The sequence below is a fragment of the Hyperolius riggenbachi genome, chromosome 2 (genome assembly GCF_040937935.1).
Source record: "Hyperolius riggenbachi isolate aHypRig1 chromosome 2, aHypRig1.pri, whole genome shotgun sequence".
Lineage (NCBI taxonomy): Eukaryota > Metazoa > Chordata > Amphibia > Anura > Hyperoliidae > Hyperolius > Hyperolius riggenbachi.
This window is the reverse complement of record NC_090647.1, coordinates 480,204,536-480,225,568: the sequence shown is the minus strand read 5'-3', so window position 1 is coordinate 480,225,568 and position 21,033 is coordinate 480,204,536. Positions and strand designations below refer to the sequence as shown.

Below are 21,033 nucleotides of genomic sequence, written 5' to 3'. Positions count from 1 at the left end.
TCCGATTTGCGGTTTTACATGCGATTCCAATTTGTGATTTTTAATCGTTACTGCATGCTGCGGTTTTTCTGCGTTTTTCTTCTTGTTTTGATAACAACCAGGGAAAATTGGAATCGCAAATCGGATTTGCAGTGTGCAGCGGCCAAACTCTGATTGATGTTCCTAAACAAGCCAATTTGAGACTGATCGAGCACGGTGGCCACAACAGGCGTCGTTTCCTATTTTTCTGTGATACCAAAGGCACTCTTGATGGCCTCCTTCTGTTTAAAGAGGGATTGTCGGCCACAAAATCAAATTCCATATACCCACTGCTCTGTGTTTATTATGCAGCCTGCAGCCTTACCCTGCACTGCAAGCACTCCATTGTATTCAGAAATGTTTCTGCTGTAATAAATGTTATCTCAGTCAGCTCGGCTTTATTTGTTCCATTGCTCACAAGAAGGAAACTTGTCATCACTCCTCCCACATGCCTGCTCCTTACTGATTAGCTGAGGGCAGGTCAGTGAGCTGCTGAAATCTGATCTATATTGTGCTCACATGTGTTTACAAAGCAAGCTAGCTATGACAGTGCAGTTTCTAGGTGAAAAAAAAGTAAGGGGGAAATTACATCAGTATTGGCTTCAGTCAGGGGGAATTATGGGAAATGGCAAATTCCTGAAACAGAATTTTATACAATTAACTGAAATCAAAATGTGGACAGTACAATATATACATTATGTAAGTAGAACAAGTAGGTATATATATATATCTGCATACATAAGATAGAGCTTTAGGAAGTGCATGCGGGTCAATGCTGAGGATGCTGAGGATCCGAGATACTCTATGGTGAGAAAATCCTGAGTCGTTGTTTCAGAGCTGATAGCTTTACAGGTCCCTCAGTTTCCTCCCAGTGTGTTTGTTGTTCTGCTGGTTCCCTCCGAAAGGGCCACTGTGCATGCATTGCTCGGGCCATGTGCTCCCTCCCTTCTGTGGTCAGGAGCATTCTGTGCAAGAGGCAGAATTTCTGTGATACATAAACCCTTTACATATTCACAATTCAAATTGGCATTTACAGTACATTCTCTAAACATGCCATCTTATTGCACAACTTCTTATTGCCATCTTGTGGCCAAAATGGAAACTACCATAATAGTCTGAATGGCCTGAAAATAAAAATAATGAAAAATAGAATAAAAATAAAACAAATACATATAAGAATAAAAATGAAATTAAAATACAAATAGAATGGTAAGCATGGGATGCATCCCAGATAGCGGCCCAGTGTCTACCCATACCATACATTTCTATGCATCAGCTGTTAGCTATAAAACTACTGAGGTCCAATTCAATGATCAGCCCCTTTGGTGTAAGGCAGTCCATCTTATATATCCACCGGGTTTCAATTTTAGAGATGTCTCTTTTTGAGTTGCACCCCCTCCACTGTCTACTAAGCTTCTCTACCCCACACGCTGATAATTGAGTGGGGTCACAACCGTGTTTCTCTATAAAATAAGCCAACACACTGTGACTGGCAATTGTACATCTCAGTGGAGGGGCATTAAATGGTTGAAAGGGCTACCGAGTCCCTCTCCTCCCCATAACAGTACTACAATGTCATCTTCCTCCCCTTAACAGTGTAGCCACAATGTCATCCTATGCCCCATGAATACTATAGCCACCATACCACACTCCTTGCTAGCAGTTCACCCACTATAACAGCCTGCCCCCTACCTCTCATAACTAGTTCAGCCATTATCTCATCCTTTCCTTCCATAACAGTGTGGACCCCATGCAAACTTAACCCCCCTCCCCCATTTCTGCAAGCCTGTGTGTAACCCCTCCCCCCACAATAGTGCAGCCACCCTCATCCTTCCTCCCGTGCATGTAGAGCAGCATGGCAGTGGTGGGCAGTGTTGGGGGGCGTTACCTTCTCCAGTGTCATGTCCGGATCATCTTCCTCTTCAGAGCAGTCACCTTTTCTCACTCACTTCCACTTCTGTCCTGCTTCAAAATGGATCTGTAATGTGATAAAGGGATGGCAGGTATAAGCATTAGCATGAGGCAAGGCCAAAGCATAAATTATTATATTAAATGACTACATTTGATAAAATGTAAACTTCAATTGCTTGATTTAAATAGAAACCGTAACCAAGAATTGAACTTCATCCCAATCAGTAGCTGATACCCCCTTTCCTATGAGAAATCTTTACCTTTTCACAAACTGATCATCAGGGTGCTCTGTATGGATGGTTCTGACATCACACTGTGGGAGCCTTGTTGCATTGTGGGAAATAACAGCTGTTTACAGCGGTTTCCAACTGCCCAAAAAGAAAGCAGCATCTCCTTCCAGTGACATCACCTGCCAGCAGTAGAAATGTCACCATGTGATAAATGTCAGAATGTAAATCAGGGAGAAGAAAGATTTTACAATGGGCAAACAATGACAATCATTTATACATAATTATTGTACAAATGAAGCACTTTTTTTATTACATTATTTTCACTGGAGTTGCTCTTTAAGCCCCATACAAACACTTGATTAAACTCAGCTTTGGCAGGCAACAAACACCGCCTCAGCCGATAATCTAGTGTGTGTACACAAGCCCCCAGACCTGCAAGCGATCCGCCACGTGGATCAACTTGGTTGAGTTACCTTTGTGCCACCGGTCACCCGTCACATGACATTACATCTGTGCCCCTCCGTTGTCCCTCCATACCCCCTCATGATTGCATCGCCAGCTGTACAGCTTAGGTCCAGTGATGTCATCAGAAAGAGCGGGTCCCGATCCCTGATGGGTTACATCAATCCAACGTGTGTAGGGGCCTTTTGAAAAATCATTACATAAAACAAAAGCACATTTAGAGTCATTGGGCCTGATTCACAAAGCGGTGATAACTCAGTTATCACGCCTAAAAGACTTTAGGCGTGATAACCTTTGCACCGCTAAGTTAGCACCACTTTGTGCTCTTTATCGCGCGCAAAGTCAGCGATAAAAGCAATTCCAAAGCAATTCCGTGCGCAGCGCCCATAGGGTTTAATGGGCGCATCGCGCGCACTGCACCGTGCACTGCGCGATTGCGCACAAAACTTTACGCGTGGGAATTTTGCGCGAGTATTATTTTATCACGCCTAAACTGAGTTTAGGCGTGATAAAGGGCTTTTCAAAGGCGTGCAAACACTTTGCACCGCTTTGTGAATCAGGCCCATTGTTCTGGACGGCCAAATCTACCAAATGAAGAGTGGGGCAGAGTTATCAAAACCAAGACTAGGAAAACTGCAGCAAACGTTAGCGAGGATTACCAATCAGAATCCTTTAACAATAATAAATCACAAATCTAATCAAAATGTTTGAGCCTAATAAAAATGCTGTTTCTTTTTCCTTCATCAGATGCATGCAGTGTTTAGTCTCCTGTTATAATAAGCCGTTAATCAGCAGTGTAAGCCGCATATAGAACACACATGGAAAAAGAGGTAGAAAATGACCACTGTGGGGACAAGCTTTCAAGAAGCACTTCTCATGTGCGGAGAAACAGAGAACAGTGAGAGGAAAAACAAAACTTACCAGAAAAAGAATAGGACAGTTAGCTATAACAGTGCGTCCACCATGTCATCCTGCCCCCAAAGCCTCATAACTAGTGCAGCCATCATATTATCCTTCTCTTACATAACAGTGTGGGCAGCGTGTAACCCTACCCCCTTCCCCAATATGTCTCCACACTGACTCAAAAGTATACACAGGCAGTTGTACTCAATGAAAAAGATTCCAAGTAGAATCCAAAGAATCTTTACTCACATTCAAAGCACACAGGGATGTTTTGTAGAGCTTTCCAGAGGTAAAAAGGTATCCATTTCTGAAGCCTGACTGCTACAACCTCACTAACTGACAAATGTCTATACCAGAATAAAGAGACAAAAAGGCTGCCGTACAGAAAGTGACAGTTGGGACATACTGAGGGCCTGAGCTCACTGACGCAGTTGTATCCGCTTCTGTCCACTTTTCTGCATCTGTAAAGGTGGCCCATACATGGTACAATTTTTCATTTTTTTCGATTAGATAATTTAGTTCGATTATTCCGTTAGATCGAATATAAAGATTTTTCTAGCATGTCCGATCAGATTTTTCTTGAAAAAACTGGATAATCGTTCGAATTTCTTAATTGAAAAAAACATATTTTCAACTTTCATTTGATTCGATCATTTAGATCGAATAAACGGGAAAATCAAACGTTTTTTTATTGTATCGTGTATGGGCACCTCAACATTGATGTGTAACTGAAAAGCGGACACACCTGCGTCAGTGGGCCCAGGCCCTAAATGATTAGAATTTCACAGAGAGCTGGATATTTCTGTTACAAAACATTTATAATCTCAAACATATATTTAACAAATCAGCATTCAACACCAACCACAACAGGAAAAGGATGAGGGGAATATTCTGCAAGGTCAAGTCTGACCAGGAAAGTGGATGCAGTGCAACAAATGAAAGCTATAGGGAGGCCCATTTAAAAACCAGCCCCGGCTGCCTGCCATAAGCACGTGACTTCCTGTTTTATTGCTTCTTGTGTGTGGTCACTGGCATTTCTGCAGCCTGTGTTGGCAGTATTTGCTGCTGTATGGGGAACGTTTTTATATGGCAGTGAACAACAGCGACACAGGGCAGGCTGCAATAAATCTGGAGAACACACAACCGCCATCAAATCAATAAAATAAGGGGGTTTGTCCTCTATCACACATTCTTAACACACAGTCTGAACCAGGTTTATAATGGACAACACCTCTGCGCTAAATGTGCACAACATTCTCTTTGGATTCACAACAGCTCTGCAGGGATTGTGCATGGACAAAATGGTAGGACAGTACAGCTAAAATTGTAGACACTTAGGCCCGTTTTACACTTAATCAGTTGTTCTCAGTTAAAACTGGAAGAAAAACGTTTTTCAAAGTAATGTCCATGTTTTCCTATGACACAGTTCACACTATACGCGTTTTAATTGAAAGCTTTTTCACAATGCACTGCTATGGAAAAAAACACGTACCAGCGTGTTGTAACACATGCTAACACACACTAATGCATACCAACTGATTTAGTGTAAAAGGGCCCTAACCCCAAATTGAATAGTATATCAAATAATTTTCAGGAGCAATGTAAGTTTGAAAATCATTTGCAATTGGCCCTGGAGCTGACAAGGGTTACAAGTGTTAACAAAAAATTACAGATTTCCCAGCAAGCTCAAGGTGAATTCCGCTCAACAGCGGTCTTTTATGCAGTACAATTATCAAACAACTTATGTTGTGAAACAAGTTGAAACAACCAAAAAAAGTTACTTGCTATTGTTCACACAACTGATAAGACTGATAAGACATCAATCCAACAGTTGGATTGATGTCTTATCAGTCTTATCACTTGTGTGAACAATAGCAAGCAACCTTTTTTGGGTTGTTTCAACTCGTTTCACAACAAAAGTTGTTTGAGAATTGTGCTGCATAAAAGACCGCTGTTGAGCATGTGTATGGGACTTAAAGAGACACTGAAGCGAACTAATTTTGCCCATTGTACCTTATAATTCGCTTCAGTGCTCTCATGACAAGTAAACCGCCGCGTCTCTGCCGCAAAACGAGGGCTGCAGAGCCCCCAAATCCCCGGGGGGCAATCCAGTCGGTATTTCCTGGAAGGGGCAGAGCTTTCAGCTTCAGCTCTGCCTCTCCTGATGTCAATCGCGGCGGATCGTTGCCTCTCACTCTTCCTTTACAGAGAGGGGCGGGGATCCGTGCGGCGATTGATGGAAAGAGAGGCAGAGCTACAGCTCATAGCTCTGCCTCTCAGAGCAGCAAAATCCATGACCAAGTTGGTCGTGGATATTTGCAGATGGATTTGGGGGCTCTGCAGCCCTCGTTTTGCGGCGGAGATGCGGCGGTTTACTTGTCATGAGAGCACTAAAGCGAATTATAAGGTAAAATGGGCAAAATTAGTTTGCTTCAGTGTCTCTTTAAAGGGGCACTAAGAGCTTGTCCACACTACAAGAGCTTATCTGAGCGGTTTGTGATTTTAAAAGCTCTTGCTAATGTTATCCTATCTGTGTGTTCTCACTGGAGCGATGTGATTTTGTAAAATCCCCCCATAGCATTGCATTAGCAAGCGCTTTTAAAATCTCTAGCGCTTAAAAAGCTCTTGTAGTGTGAATCAGCCCTTAAGTCTGTGGGAAAAAAAATTAGTTTTACTCACCTGGGGCTTCCAGCAGCCCCCTGCAGCTGTATTGTGCCCACGCCGACTCCATCAGATGCTCCTGGCCCAGCTGGCAGCCACTTCCGGTTTCGGTGACAGGAGCCGACAGGCAGGGAGCGCGAGTGATTCTTCGTGTTCCCGGCCACAATAGCGCCCTCTATGCTGCTAAATGCTATAGCTGCATAGAGGGCACTATTGTGGCCGGGAATGCGAAGAATCACTCGCGTTCCCGGCCTGTCGGCTCCTGTCGCCGAAACTGGAAGTGGCTGCCGGCGTTGGCATGATAACTTAGCTGGGTGTCTAACTAGAGATGATCAATGTGATGCAAATAATTTTGAGTTGCTGCAAGATTATGCAAATTGTGTCTGTAAATGTATGTAACTTGAAAATGAACCAGACTTATTCTGGAAAAGTGGAACTTTAAAGCTGCATACATTTGCATTCAAAATTTGCATAGTCTTTCCACTTAGAATTAGGCTGGGAGCACACTTGCACACTTTTTTTTTTCTTTACAGAAAGTAATAGAATTGATAGAGAAAATGCACACAGTGCTACACTGCTGTAAGGTTTTTTTTCTGCATGTGAAAATGGTATTCAAGTATGCACTACTACACTAGTCCACTATTGGGTCCTGGTTCTGTGCTCCCAGCCTCAGGGGTAGCTCACAGGGCATCAGCTGCATTACTAATTAATAATTCTGCATGTCATCTCACTACTCATACAATTCTATGGGTGTGTTCCCGTCTCTGCGTCTCTCTAACCCGCATGCAAGCTTTGCATTATCGTTAATGTCCAGGCAGTTCCTTGCGGTTTTGTATGTCAGCTGGGCAGAAGAATGGAATTGGCTAGAAATGACCAAGGACTATAAAATGATGCATTCGCAAATCTTCGGTAATCGGTATTGCCGACATCGTGAAGCGTCACAGGGAGGAGAAAATATGTAATAAGAAAACTAGAAAAATTAAGAGTGGAGTTGAAGGCTAGAATAAGCAGGGAAAAAGGAGCAAAAAAAGAAGGAGAGAAAAGGAAGGATAGAAGATTGTCAGGATGAACATGGAAAAGAACCAAAGAAACATGTTCAGAGTGTGGGAAATGGGAAAATCATTAACTATCAAGTAGAAATGATGTACTGACTGGGGGGAAATGAGCTATATCTTGAACCCTCTCCACACGAGTTCTGTAGATGTATTGTTCTCCTAGAGGAGCAATTTCTAAGGTGGAGGGTGGAGTCAGGACACCCCAGAACAAATAGTTTTGCCCTTGCTTGGGCTTTCCAAAATATAATAAGGGATGTGGCCAGGGGCGTAACTAGAAATCACTGGGCCCCCCTGCGAATATTTGGATGGGGCCCCCCCCCATAGGTGCCAAATAATCGTAATGGGGCAGCGTTTCACTGTAAATTAATTGTAAAGTGGGCAGCATTTTACCAGACAATCGTAATGTGGGCCAGAAAATCGTAATGTGGGCAGAGTTCTCCAGAAAATCGTAATGTGGGCCTTTAGAAAATCATAATGTGGGCAGAGTTCACCAGAAAATCGTAATGTGGGCACCAGTCACCAGAAAATAGTAACGTGAGCAGCAGTCACCAGAAAATTGTAACGTGGGCAGCATTCACCAGACAATCGTAATGTGGGCAGCGTTCACCAGAATATCGTAATGTGGGACAGAAAATCGTAATGTGGGCAGAGTTCACCAGAAAATTGTAACATGGACAGCATTCACCAGACAATCGTAACTTGGGCAGTGTTCACCAGAAAATCGTAATGTGGGCCAGAAAATCGTAATGTGGGCAGCGTTCACCAGAAAATCGTAACGTGGACAGCATTCACCAGACAATCGTAACGTGGGCAGTGTTCACCAGAAAATCGTAATGTGGGCCAGAAAATCGTAATGTGGGCAGAGTTCACCAGAAAATCGCAATGTGGGCAGCAGTCACCAGAAAATCGCCATGTGGGCAGCAGTCACCAGAAAATTGCAATGTGGGCATCAGTCACCAGAAAATCCTAATGTAGGCAGCAGTCACCAGAATATCGTAATGTGGGCAGCAGTCACCAGAAAATCCTAATGTGGGCAGCAGTCAGTCACCAGAATGTCGTAATGTGGGCAGCAGACACCAGAAAATCCTAATGTGGGCAGCAGTCACCAGAAAAATCGCAATGTGGGCAGCAGTCACCAGAAAATCGCAATGTGGGCAGCAGTCACCAGAAAATCCTAATGTGGGCAGCATACACCAGAAAATCGTAATGTGGGCAGCAGACACCAGAAAATCGCAATGTGGGCAGCAGACACCTGAAAATCGCAATGTGGGCAGCAGACACCTGAAAATCGTAATGTGGGCAGCAGACACCTGAAAATCGTAATGTGGGCAGCAGACACCTGAAAATCGTAATGAGGGCAGCAGACACCTGAAAATCGCAATGTGGGCAGCAGTGACCAGAAAATCGCAATGTGGGCAGCAGTGACCAGAAAATCGTAATGTGGGCAGCAGACACCTGAAAATCACAATGTGGGCAGCAGACACCTGAAAATCGTAATGTGGGCAGCAGACACCAGAAAATCGCAATGTGGGCAGCAGACACCAGAAAATCGCAATGTGGGCAGCAGACACCAGAAAATCCTAATGTGGGCAGCAGACACCTGAAAATCGTAATGTGGGCAGCAGACACCTGAAAATCGTAATGTGGGCAGCAGACACCAGAAAATCGTAATGTGGGCAGCAGACACCAGAAAATCGCAATGTGGGCAGCAGTGACCAGAAAATCGCAATGTGGGCAGCAGTGACCAGAAAATCGTAATGTGGGCAGCAGACACCAGAAAATCGCAATGTGGGCAGCAGACACCAGAAAATCGCAATGTGGGCAGCAGTGACCAGAAAATCGCAATGTGGGCAGCAGACACCTGAAAATCGTAATGTGGGCAGCAGACACCAGAAAATCGCAATGTGGGCAGCAGACACCAGAAAATCGCAATGTAGGCAGCAGACACCAGAAAATCGTAATGTGGGCAGCAGACACCTGAAAATCACAATGTGGGCAGCAGTGACCAGAAAATCATAATGTGGGCAGCAGACACCTGAAAATCGCAATGTAGGCAGCAGACACCAGAAAATCGCAATGTAGGCAGCAGACACCAGAAAATCGCAATGTGGGCAGCAGACACCTGAAAATCACAATGTGTGCAGCAGTGACCAGAAAATCACAATGTAGGCAGCAGACACTAGAAAAAAAAATGCACCTGTGAAAAAGAAACAATTCACTTACCTGACAGAAGTCTTCTCCTCTCCCGGCATTTGGCTCGCAGCTCCCCGAGTCCTCCTGCAGCACATCTCCCGCGCTGACAGGCAGAGTGCAGGGCTACGGCAAGATGGCTGCCGAAGCCCTGTACTAGAGACACAAATAGTCTCCAGTGTAGGGCTTCTTCGGCGGCCATCTTGCCGTAGCCCTGCTCTGCCTGCCGGAGACTATGCAGGCTGCTGGTGGAGCGGGGCTGCGGGGAATGAACTGGCGCAGCGTCTATTAGACGCTGCGGCCAGTTGAGCACCTTGCTGGGGGGTCCAGAGCAGCGCTCCCCCCACGCACAGTGAGCGGGCCCCAGAGCAGCTCCGGGCGGCCGGGCCCCCCTGCGGCTGAGAGAGTCGCATCCCCGGTAGGTACGCCGGTGGTGACAGCCTTTCCTCCTCCAGGCCCCTGACTTGCTAGGGGCCCCCCTGCAACTGCAGGGGCTGCAGGGTCTATTCCTACGCCCCTGGATGTGGCTTCTGTGCATCTTCATAATCTCCAGCCATCTGCTCCCTCTGAGCTATTAATACCACCTGCTTAGCCTGATTGCTAAGCTGCAATACATACAGAGCACTTCATTCAGATACTGTATGAAACAATACATTTTTTTAAAGGGGCACTATTGCGAATTCCCTTGTTTTTAGTCCCTTTAACATAAATATGTGTAAGTGGAGCGATGTTATTGCCACTTATTGTGGCTGATCAAAAGTATTTTTTACATTGCCACTAACCATTCAGAGCTAGTGAGTCACGTCGGAAGATTTACCTTTGTGACGCGACTTGGCATAATCCATTCTGCAGTAGGAGGCATTTGTAGATACTGCAGCCGTTACATCCCCCCCCCCCCCTCTGGTCAGCCCAGCTAAGTTTGGTCCAACTTGTAACTGCACTATCCATTGCTTTGGTAACCAGCAATCGGCTTTCTAATTGCGCAAGACAGCGGCGGCATCAGCGAGAAGACACAAACACAAGATGTGTTTGTGTCTTCTCGCTGATGCTGCCGCTGTCTTGCGCAATTAGAAAGCCGATTGCTGGTTACCACAGCAACGGACACCAATAGGTGTCCATCCTTGTGCCAGCTTTAAATAAGAGGTCCTCAGCGGGCAGCTTGTAACTGTAGACCCGTACGGTGGCTGCAGCCCACACAGATCTCCGTAACTGCACGATAGTGCAGTTACAAGTTGGACCAAACTTAGCTGGGCTGACAAGAGGGGGGGAGGGGGGGATGTAACGGCTGCAGTATCTACAAATACAGATGCCTCCTACTGCAGAATGGATTATGCCAAGTCGCGTCACAAAGGTAAATCTTCCGACGTGACTCACTAGCTCTGAATGGTTAGTGGCAATGTAAAAAATACTTTTGATCAGCCACAATAAGTGGCAATAACATTGCTCCACTTACACATATTTATGTTAAAGGGACTAAAAACAAGGGAATTTGCAATAGTGCCCCTTTAAGTATATAAGAGATTATTACAGTTATTTTGTAGAATATGAAAGGACACCTATAGATGGACGGTAATTACCTAAGATATGTGCTTCCTGCTAAGGCCTCATGCACACCTTAGATTTTAATCTGCCAAACTAATTGTTAAATAATCATTTTCAGGCGACTACCTCTAGTGTCCCCTAATGTGCAATGGCTGCTCAATGACAATCAGGAAAGCCATGCTATATGGCTATTATTGGGGCAGATTCACTATGTAGTGGTAAAAATTCTGAGCGCAGGAATTGTACTGGTAAACAGAACAGGTCGCACGTTGTGCCCCACGTTACCATGGTAACACATACTGTACATTGCCTGGTTAATGTGCATATACAAATATTGTAGCATGAGGTCCCCTTACAATGTATGTGTTAAGTTACAAATGTCGATTTCAGCGATTGATTGATTAGATCAAACCGGCCAATCGATCAATTTGTGTCCGATTTCGATCGATTTGATCTATCTGACAGGATGGAAAATCTAGGTCGTTCTGCTGCTGGCAGCAGATCGATGGCCCATAGAGTTACATTGGATCTCATGGTGCAATAATGCATTTAGATAGATTTTCAATAGATTTCATTCTGAAATCTATTGGAAATCTGTTCCTAGAGTGTGGCATACATCAGATAGATTCCTGTCAGATTCTACCTGACAGGCATCTGACAAAAATCTATCTGATGGTCGAATCTGCTGCAAATCTATCAGTGCAATGTCAAAAGTATCTGTAAAATTGCTGTGTGCTACCAACACTGCATAGTGAATAAAGGTGGCCATACACTGATAGATTTGCAGCAGATTCGACCATCAGATAGATTTCTGTCAGACACCTGTCATGGCCAATTCTGACAGCAATCTGAAGTTTGTACTTCCTGGTTTGTTTTTTGCACAGCACATTGGCTCCTTTCTCTATACTGTATCTACAGACGCAGAAATTTCGGGTCATTTTATACTGTTATTATTGACAATCGCTTGATTCATCAGAGGAGCTTGAACTCAGCTTGTAACTAACTACTGCTCCACTGAACCCGCCCCGAGCCCTGGTGGGTCAGTGGCTTTCTAGGATGTGATCCTGGTGCTTTGATTGGCCAAATAGGCTGCCTGTCTCTCTTTTTTAGTATTCAGTTCCGTTTTAAGCTTTTCTATACAAACATAATAAAAACTGATGGTCAGTCATACGTGTGTCAACGTGGGTCTTGCGCCATTTTCTGAGCATTTACAATTCAATAGAAAAGATAGGAAAATCGCTAAGCGCTTGAAAAAGCGCATTGAAAAGAGATTTTCCAAGAGCTTTTAATGAATAAATACATTGTATGTATTCATTTCCGGGGCAAGGAGTTCATTGAAGTGAAAAAAACACAGCTACACAAAAGCGCTTAGAAAAGTACAAATCGCTCTAAAGGTGTTTAGAAAAGTTCTTTAAGAAAATCACTCAATAAATCGCTCAGCGCTTGCGATTGCGCTGGCGATCTATAATGTGAACAAGGCCTAAAAGGGGCCTAAGAGCAGGGCTGTGGAGTCGGAGCAATTTTGGGCACCCGGAGTCAGAGTTGGAGTCGTGGTTTCATAAACTGAGGAGTCGGAAGATTTTTGTACCTACTCCACAGCCCTGCCTAAGAGTGAACCTAAACCGAAGGTAGGTAAAAGAGTTTCACTTACCTGGGGCTTCTACCAGCCCCCTGCAGCCGTCCTGTGCCTGCGCCTGTCCTAAATGATCCTCTGGTCCCCCGCTGCGGTTTAGTGTCGGGCCACTACGCTTGCGCTGCCCTGGCTAATTAGCATTACATGGATCTATTGCCCGGAGCACTTTTCCTCGTATTGCTGCTGACAGTCACTCAAATTTCTTGTTTACATGCACATTGCACTCTTACTTGGCTGTATGAAGGCAGCCATGTAGACTCTTTTACACTAAGTTAGGCCCAGTGCACACCGAGCGGTTTTTGGAGCGATCCGCCGGCCGCATCCGCCTCTAAAAACGCTTGTCTAATGTATTGCAATGGGATGGTGCACACCGGCGGTTTGCGGTTTTTGCCAAGCCGCAAACGCGCCTCCTGCTGCGCGTTTGCGGTTTTCGGAAGCGTTTCATCCTCAATGTAAAGTATAGGAAAAACGCAAACCGCTCTGAAAAACGCTAGTTCAGAGCGGTTTGCCAGGCATTTTTGTTACAGTAGCTGTTCAGTAACAGCTTTTACTGTAACAATATGTGTAATCTGCTACACAAAAACGCACGCAAAACCGCTAGGTATGTTTAGAAAACCTCTCCAAACATACCTAGAATCGCTCTGAAATCAGCTCCCAAAACCGCTAGCATATTGCGGATCTGCTAGCGGTTTTGGTGTGCACTGGGCCTTAGTGTTTAGTAGGCTGTTGATGGATTGCCTTTTGTTTTTACATTACAAATTGTTATTCTCTATTGCGTCCAGTAAGGATCCAATATCACACCATACTTGTATTCAATTGTTACTGCTACATAGTTGTGTTGATGACTTTGATGGGACCGTTTTTGAGATCAAGCTGGAATTGCGATTTATTGTTGAGACATGCCTTACTTTTAATTGTCTTTATATTTCCCTTTGACTCCTGACTAAATCTTATTGAATGCTGATATTGACCTAATTGATCCTTCTACCTGCGTTTTCCGTTTTTTGTAACACGTTTTTAGTGCATTTGCGTTTTGTGGTTTTTTTCAGCAGACGTGTTTTTCATGCGTATTGCGTGCGTTTGTACACATTTGCGGTTCACTAACAGAAAACGCATATGCATTTCTATGCTTTTTTTAATTAAATATATGCAAATCATTAGGAAGACAACAGGAAGCGGAAACACAGATATCTTTACTTTTTAATTAATGAAAAACGCTGCGCAAAACGCATGGAAAACGCAACACATATGCGTTCCCATAGACTTTCATTATGTGTGTTTTGGCAGCCAGCCTGCATGTTATGCAACACTGCAAGCGTCTGCAGAACACTTACTGCTTACTATAAATCGCAGATGGAGCGCAGGTCCTTCTGCGTCCCATAGACTAATATTGCTGCATAAAACGCAGCGTTTCCCGCTCCGCAATAGTTTCTGCCATGTGTGTACCCGGCCTCAGAGAGGAGTACAGCTACATATACATGCTAGGTTAAGGCTGCTTACACACCAAGACGTTACAGGCGCACGTTAGTGCGCCTGTAACGCTCCCCCAACGCACAGCAATGTAACACAAGTGGGCTGTTCACACAGCCCACGTTGCGTTACATGTAACGCTGCACGTTCTCCGCAAAGTGCAGCATGCTACGGCGTTGGAGCGGCTATAGCCTCGTTAGACTGTTTGCACATGCGCAGTGGGGGGCGGAGAGGAGGCGGGGAGAGCCAGCTACAGTAGCCGCGCACATGGCTACTTAATATTCACTGCACTGGCGGGCGCTGATTGGCCGGCGGGACCACGTGATGCGGAGTGTCTCGCTCCGCATCACGTGGTCCCGCTGGCCAATCAGCGCCACTCTGGGAGACATTATAGGAATCGAGCCGCCTAACGCGGCTCACTCTACCGTCGGCTCTTGCAGCACCATACGTTGTGTTAGGTGCACGTTATGCGACCTTAACGTGGCACCTAACGCAACGTCTTGGTGTGCAAGAAGCCTAAAAGACAACTCTAGTAAGAGAGATATGGAGGGTGCCATATTTATTTCCCTATAAACAATACCAGTTGCCTGGCAGACCTGCTGATCTATTTGGCTGCAGTAGTGTCTGAATTAAACCAGTAACAAGCATGCAGCTAATCTTGTCAGATCTGACAATATTGTCAGAAATACCTGATGTGCTGCATGCTTGTTCAGGGTCTATGGCTAAAAGTATTAGAGGTAGAGGATCCGCAGGACATCCAGAAACTGATATTGCTTAAATATGGCAGCCTCCATATACCTCTTGCTTCAGTTGTTCTTTAAAGGACACCTGAAGTGATAAGAATATGAAGGCTGACATATTTATTTCATTTTAAACAATACCAGTTGCCTAGCAGCCCTGCTGGTCTATTTGGCTGCAGTAGTGTCTGAATCAAACCAGAAACAAGCATGCAGTTAATCCAGTCAGTTCTGACAATGTCAGAAACACCTGATCTGCTGCATGCTTGTTCAGGGTTAATGGCTAAAAGTGTTTGAGGCAGAGGATCAGATGCCTTGCCATTACATAATGATGTCACAACTGTACTGTAAGGAATGTACTAAACCTTTACATCCTCTTAGCGCTACCCACTGCTTGGGAGCTATGTCAAGCCAGTCAATCACGGTACCTAATCACACAGCTCTGATAGCAACTGCTGAGAGGATAAGCGGGACCAGTGTTGCCAACCTAGTTTTTAATTTTTGACGGACAAAAGCCCCCAAAAATCTGGACACCCAAAATTTTGGACAGACAGGGGGCAGAGTCAGAAGAACACTTTTAGGCCTCATTTACACCTAAAATCGAAAACGCAAGCGTTTGTACATTTTTCCCTCTCCCGGCGCCACTGCGCGCTGCGTTTCTGGTAAAAGCGCTTTTCTAAGCGCTTTTGTAATTCACTCCCTGATGCAAGTCAGGAAGTGAACTCTTTGACCCGGAAAATAATAAATATAGTGTATTTATTCTAAAATATGCAAAAGCAATCGCCACATAAAACGGTTTTGTGAGCGTTTAGCGCTCTTCCTATACCTTCCATTATAACAAAAATGCCCCAGAAATGGTACAGGCACCGCTTTGCTGAACGCACAGTGTACGAACCGCACTGATATGAACCTTCTCAAAGAGATTCATTGCACAAGCGTTTTGTGGGCACTATAGGTCCAATCTACTCCAGTATGTTGAAGTCACCTCCAAAAGATCCCTCACTGTGGTCGTGGGCACATCTGCACCACTCTCGATTGTGCTCCAGTGGCCAGGATAATTCTGTGCTTGCGCAGTTTTCACATACTTAAACTACGCAGGCGCAGAATGGTCCTGACTACAGGAGCATGAGCGAGAGAGATGCACAGATGAGATTTGCATTCACAGCAGCCTGCGACCACTGTGGTCGGGGATCTTTCAGAGGGGAGAGCAGCAGCCTGGTGGGCTGTGAAACTACAGAAAGGGACCAGAAGAAGCCCCAGCAAAGTAAATCTAATATCTCCCCTCCCCAGGTCAGATGTCCTTTAAAGTATTATTATGATACAAAGACTTGTCGGTTTTAGTGAAGAATAAATAAGTGGGCACTTTTTTCCCCCTTGATATTCTTGCCTCTCTCTTTGCATGGATACACCCTTCTCCCCACATTCTTTTAGTGACCTGTCTATTACTGAGACGTGGTTTATACTGTGCTCCTTGTTTGTCTGCTGGTGCTGGAACTGTATTACCTGGCTGCCTGGTGAACCTGAAAGAGTTAATTATGGGGCATGCCGGGAGATTTACATAAGTGACTGAGCTGCCGCTGTATCAGCACCTCCTGCTGCTGCTGTGTGTACTCTGGCTGCTGTGTTCTGCGTGTGGAGTAAGGATCATGATCTCTCCTCCCTGGATGGATGACAGCTCCTGCTACTACTGGCTGGCCGGAGATGTGGGGGGCGGAGAGCACTCGGCTGCCTCTCTGTTTATACAGGCTGGAGGGAGGCGCCAATGGGTAACACGCTGAAGGAAAGCGAACCCTCTCAGCTACCCGGGACCTAACCGCAGTGCTCACAGGCGTGCAATAAAGCGGCATCTGTGGTGGACGGACGCCTATTTTAAAAAGATGGGCACATTACGGGCACCTAAAATGTGAAGTCATTGCGTCCATACACGCCGAGTTGGCAACTCCTGAGTGGGCGTAGCTCTATACTATGGGAACACGGGGTCGGGGCCACATATAAACAGAGAGATCACTTACTGTGAATGGGCGGGCGAAGTCACTCCGACGGCCCGGGGTCGGTGTCCGGAGTGGTCCCGCAAGTCGTCCGTGTGCTGGAGCTGCTGGAGAGCTTCGTAGCCAGCGGGAGAGAGCGGAGCTACACGGAGGAGCAGGAGCTGCTGATCAGAGCCGTGCGGAGCTCGAGCAGAGAGGAGCGACCGGTCAGTGTCCGCGAGGCTGCTGGAATTCCGGCGGGGATGTCGCGCTCTGCTGCGCGTGACATTGCTGAGCGGTGCCGCCAGGCAGACTGGTGCTGTCACACGTGCCCAGTGTTGTGACAGCTGGATGAGGCGTCCCAGCTCCTTCCTATAGCACGCTGATAGGGAATGTGCTTCGGGAAAGTTCTAGCGAAGGTGCCAATCAATAATAATGCTATGTGCACACGATACAATTTTCTGACAGATTAAATGGGGCCATACACTAGGCAATCGACCATTCAATTCCATTATTATAATCGAATTGGATGAAAATTGGTGCTGCCAAGTGCATGCCCAACTGACAAAGCGACCAATTTCGGGACAGATATTGGCTGCACAGTCGATCGCTAATTTTGGAAAATTTTGGGCCGAGGTTGGGTGGTCGGGTGTGCGGCGGTACGGCGGCTGATTTGCGAACGAGTGATGAGTTGACGAAACCCCCGAAATGTATAAATGTATGCAGTGCAGGGCCGGGCCGAGGCATAGGCTGGAGAGGCGCCAGCCTCAGGGCGCAGTGTAGGAGGGGGCGCATAATTCATTCAGCTGTCATTCCTAATTGTTTTTGAAGCAGAAAGAAATAAGAAAAGGGGATACATGGCAGTGACTGCAAGCCATATAACTAGATATTAAGGTGTTGGGGAGGTTGTGGGCCCTGTGGCGCCTCTTAGTCTAATAGCAATCAGTGTGTGACAGCTGGGGTGGGGGATGGAGGGGCGCACTTTGGTGTCTCAGCCTTGGGTGCTGGAGGACCTTGTCCCGGCTCTGATGCAGTGTGTAGTGCATTTATACATTACCTGTCCGGTGTCAGCGGCGGGGCGGACAGCGGCGGCTCAGCCGATTCCCTGATGATTTCATGCTGAAATTGGATGGGAATCGGCCTGTAGTGTTTGGGCAGATTCGATTAGAGATAAATTTGTCTCTCGGTCGAATCTGCCCATACTCGTTCTAATGTATGGGCACCTTTACTGTCAGATTATTGCCAACAGGTTTCCATAGAAGTTAAGTTAACGGAAAATCAATCAGAAATCAGATAGGATCTGTTGGAAACAATCGATCTGACAGTAAATCTGTGTGAAAATTGTATCGTGTGCTTGGCATAAGATTTAGTGAGCGATCGACCTTCCGATAAGTCAGATTGTATAATGTTGATAATGCCGTTCGACAACAAATGATTAATTTATTAATTGATTACATTTGAAATGATCGTATTGGTTAATTTTTTATTTTTTTCCACTTATGAGCTTGATCGTTTCCTTCCGATCACAATTATCAGATCGGAAGGTAGATTGTTTGCTAAAATTGTATCCGTGTGCACTTTTAAGCTTTTCTATGCAAACATAATAAAAACTGATGGCCATACACATGTAAATATTCTCTGCAGATTTGATCAGTTTGTGCCAGAGTTCTGCTGTCTCCAGTATCTTATATGATCTCCTTAAAGGTGGCCACACACACGATACAATAAAACGATCCGATTTTACGGCAAGTCGCTAAAAATGATCGGATCTCCCGTAAAAATCAAAGCTCCCCTTTTTTTTTTTTTTTTTTTTTTTTCATTATTCGACTGAATAATCCGATCAGATTTCCCATTTTTTTCCCCCGATTTTTATCTATCCGGAATGCCAGATATTTTTCTTCAATTTTTCTAAAGATTGTATGGTGTGTGTGTTTGTCAATTTATTAATATACACACCCAAGCAATTTTCTCAGTTTCCAATCGTTTTTATCATAATTGTGGTACATTGGTCGTAATTTTTTGAAATGTTACAATCAGTCAGAAAAATTGATTGCAATTCTTAAATTGAACAGATATTTAAAAAATTGTATGGTTTGTGGCCACCTTAAAGGATGTGTCCAGGCAACTAAAAAAAACAAAGATCAACTTACCTGGGGCGTCCTCCAGCCCCTGGCAGCCGTCCTGTGCCCTTGCCGCAGCTCCGGTGGCTCCCGGTCTCCTCCACTGCAGAAGCAGACCTCGGCAGGTCGGGTTCCGGGTCGGCTTCTTCTGCACTCCACGTAATCTCGCTGACGTCATCAGCACTGCGCGGGCGCAGAAATACTACGCCTGCGCAGTATCGTCCTGATGACATCAGCGAGACCACGTGGAGCGTAGAAAAAGCAGACCCGGAGGCCGACCTGGCGACGTCGGCTTCTGCAGCGGAGGAGACCAGGAGCCACCGGAGCTGCGGCAAGGGCACAGGACGGCTGCCAGGGGCTGGAGGACGCCCCAGGTAAGTAGATTTTTTTTTTTTTAGTTGCCTGGACATATCCTTTTGAGGATGGCCATTAACAGTAGAATTTGTTGAACGATTGTTTACAATTTTTTGTATAAATGATCGATTGAGGCCACTATGGACAAAACTTTCCTAAACAATCTGATATGATTAATGAATCAATCTGAAAATCCGATCGACTTCATTAATATGATTGGATTAGTTCAGAGATTTTAGTCCATTAGTGGTCCCAAATGATTACTTCCGATCGTTAATATGAAGAATCGTTTGTAAACAAATCTTCAGCAAATTGTCATTAGTGGCCACTAACAATATAATTTGCAACAATTGTTTACAAATTATGTATTTTTTTTGTACGAATGATTGGAAATGATCGTTTTGGCCCGCTAATGGAAAAAAAATCTCTTAACCAACCGATGATGGGATTGATTTTAAAATCTGATCGATTTCATTAATCTGATCGGTTTGGAGTTTTATTTTCCATTAGCTGTCACAAACCATCATTTTTGATCATGCATACGAAGAATTGTTGGTAAATGATCGTTCAACAAATTGTACTGTTAGTGGCCAGCTTTAGATTGGCATCAACAATACAATTTGGCGAACGATCGACATTCTGCTTCATCAGATTGTATAGTGTTGATAATGCCAATCAACAACAAATGATCAGTTTATTGATCAATTCCAGGTGAAATAATCGGATTGATTTTAATTTTTTTTTTTTTTTTTATCCCATTTATGGGCCTGATTGTTTTTTTCCGTTCACAATTATCAGATCGGAAAGGTAGATCTTTTGCCGATTTCGGAACAAGCTCTGGCTCTGAGGGCCATATTTGGCCCGCGGGCCAAAGTTTGATATGTAAGATCTAAAGGAAAAAATTGTATGGTGCTTGGTGGTTTTTTTTTTTTTTTTTTTTTTATAATACAAACCTGTACTGGTTGAGGAAGTCAGATGCAATATGAGGCAGTTACTAGCTGCCGGGTAATTACACTGCATGTTGACATGCGTGAGGTTACAAATGCTTCCAGCCTGAGGACTCTGTGGCCAGTAGATAAATCGGCTGCATTGTCCTCTGTTGTATCTCCAGACATATTACATTGCAAAGCATGGCAGCATACACAGTGAATGGTAACATGAAAGCTTGTGGATGTCTAAGGCCAGCTTCACAGTGAGAGCAGAACGCAACGAAATGGGGAAGCGGCGATGCACACTATCCACTTGTTACATACAGTCAATGAAAAGTATTCCTCACTGTATTAACACGTATACCGGTATGTTATCCAGTAAATACACTGCATGCAGTGAGTTGGGATACCGCATTCTGGCAGACCTCAACGGCCACATTGTGACAGTCACATTGCAATGCAACCATCTGTGTAACAATGTGGCCATTACGACACACTGCAATGCCCCACTGTGATTTTAGCCTTAGTGAACATGTCCCATAGTGTGGATGAATTGTAGCAGAAGATAAAGCCCAGCACTAGATGCTGCAGGAAACAGGACAGGTGTAGTTAGCTGCGTACACTCCAAACGTAGACAACAATGTTGGTTCAAATTCGGATTATTAACGTTCGGAAACCTGAATCCACCAGCTGCCACATTTTAGTATCCGTCCACATGTCTGGGTGTTGAAGTGTGGTGACAGGTGGATTGGGGTTTCTGAATTTCAGTAACTCAAATATGAGCACCAACACTAGACAATGTTTCCAAGGAAGTGGAGAGAGGGAGGCACTGAATACCTAAAATGTGCCTC

The 21,033-nt window shown here is 44.9% G+C and overlaps 1 long non-coding RNA gene across 3 annotated transcripts; it reads right to left on the bottom strand.

Annotated features, from left to right (window-relative positions):
- Positions 1–651: 651 nt before the first annotated feature.
- On the bottom strand, positions 652–17,060 carry LOC137547101 (uncharacterized). Of its 3 annotated transcripts, XR_011026480.1 has the most exons (5): positions 16,825–17,060; positions 2,633–2,803; positions 2,190–2,338; positions 1,907–1,996; positions 652–983 (listed from the first exon to the last, which is right to left on the bottom strand). It is a non-coding gene; the product is annotated as an uncharacterized lncRNA (long non-coding RNA). The 3 variants fall into 3 exon arrangements; XR_011026481.1 differs by lacking the exon at positions 2,190–2,338 and having other exon boundaries at positions 16,825–17,058; XR_011026482.1 differs by lacking the exon at positions 2,633–2,803 and having other exon boundaries at positions 16,825–17,053.
- Positions 17,061–21,033: the final 3,973 nt, after the last annotated feature.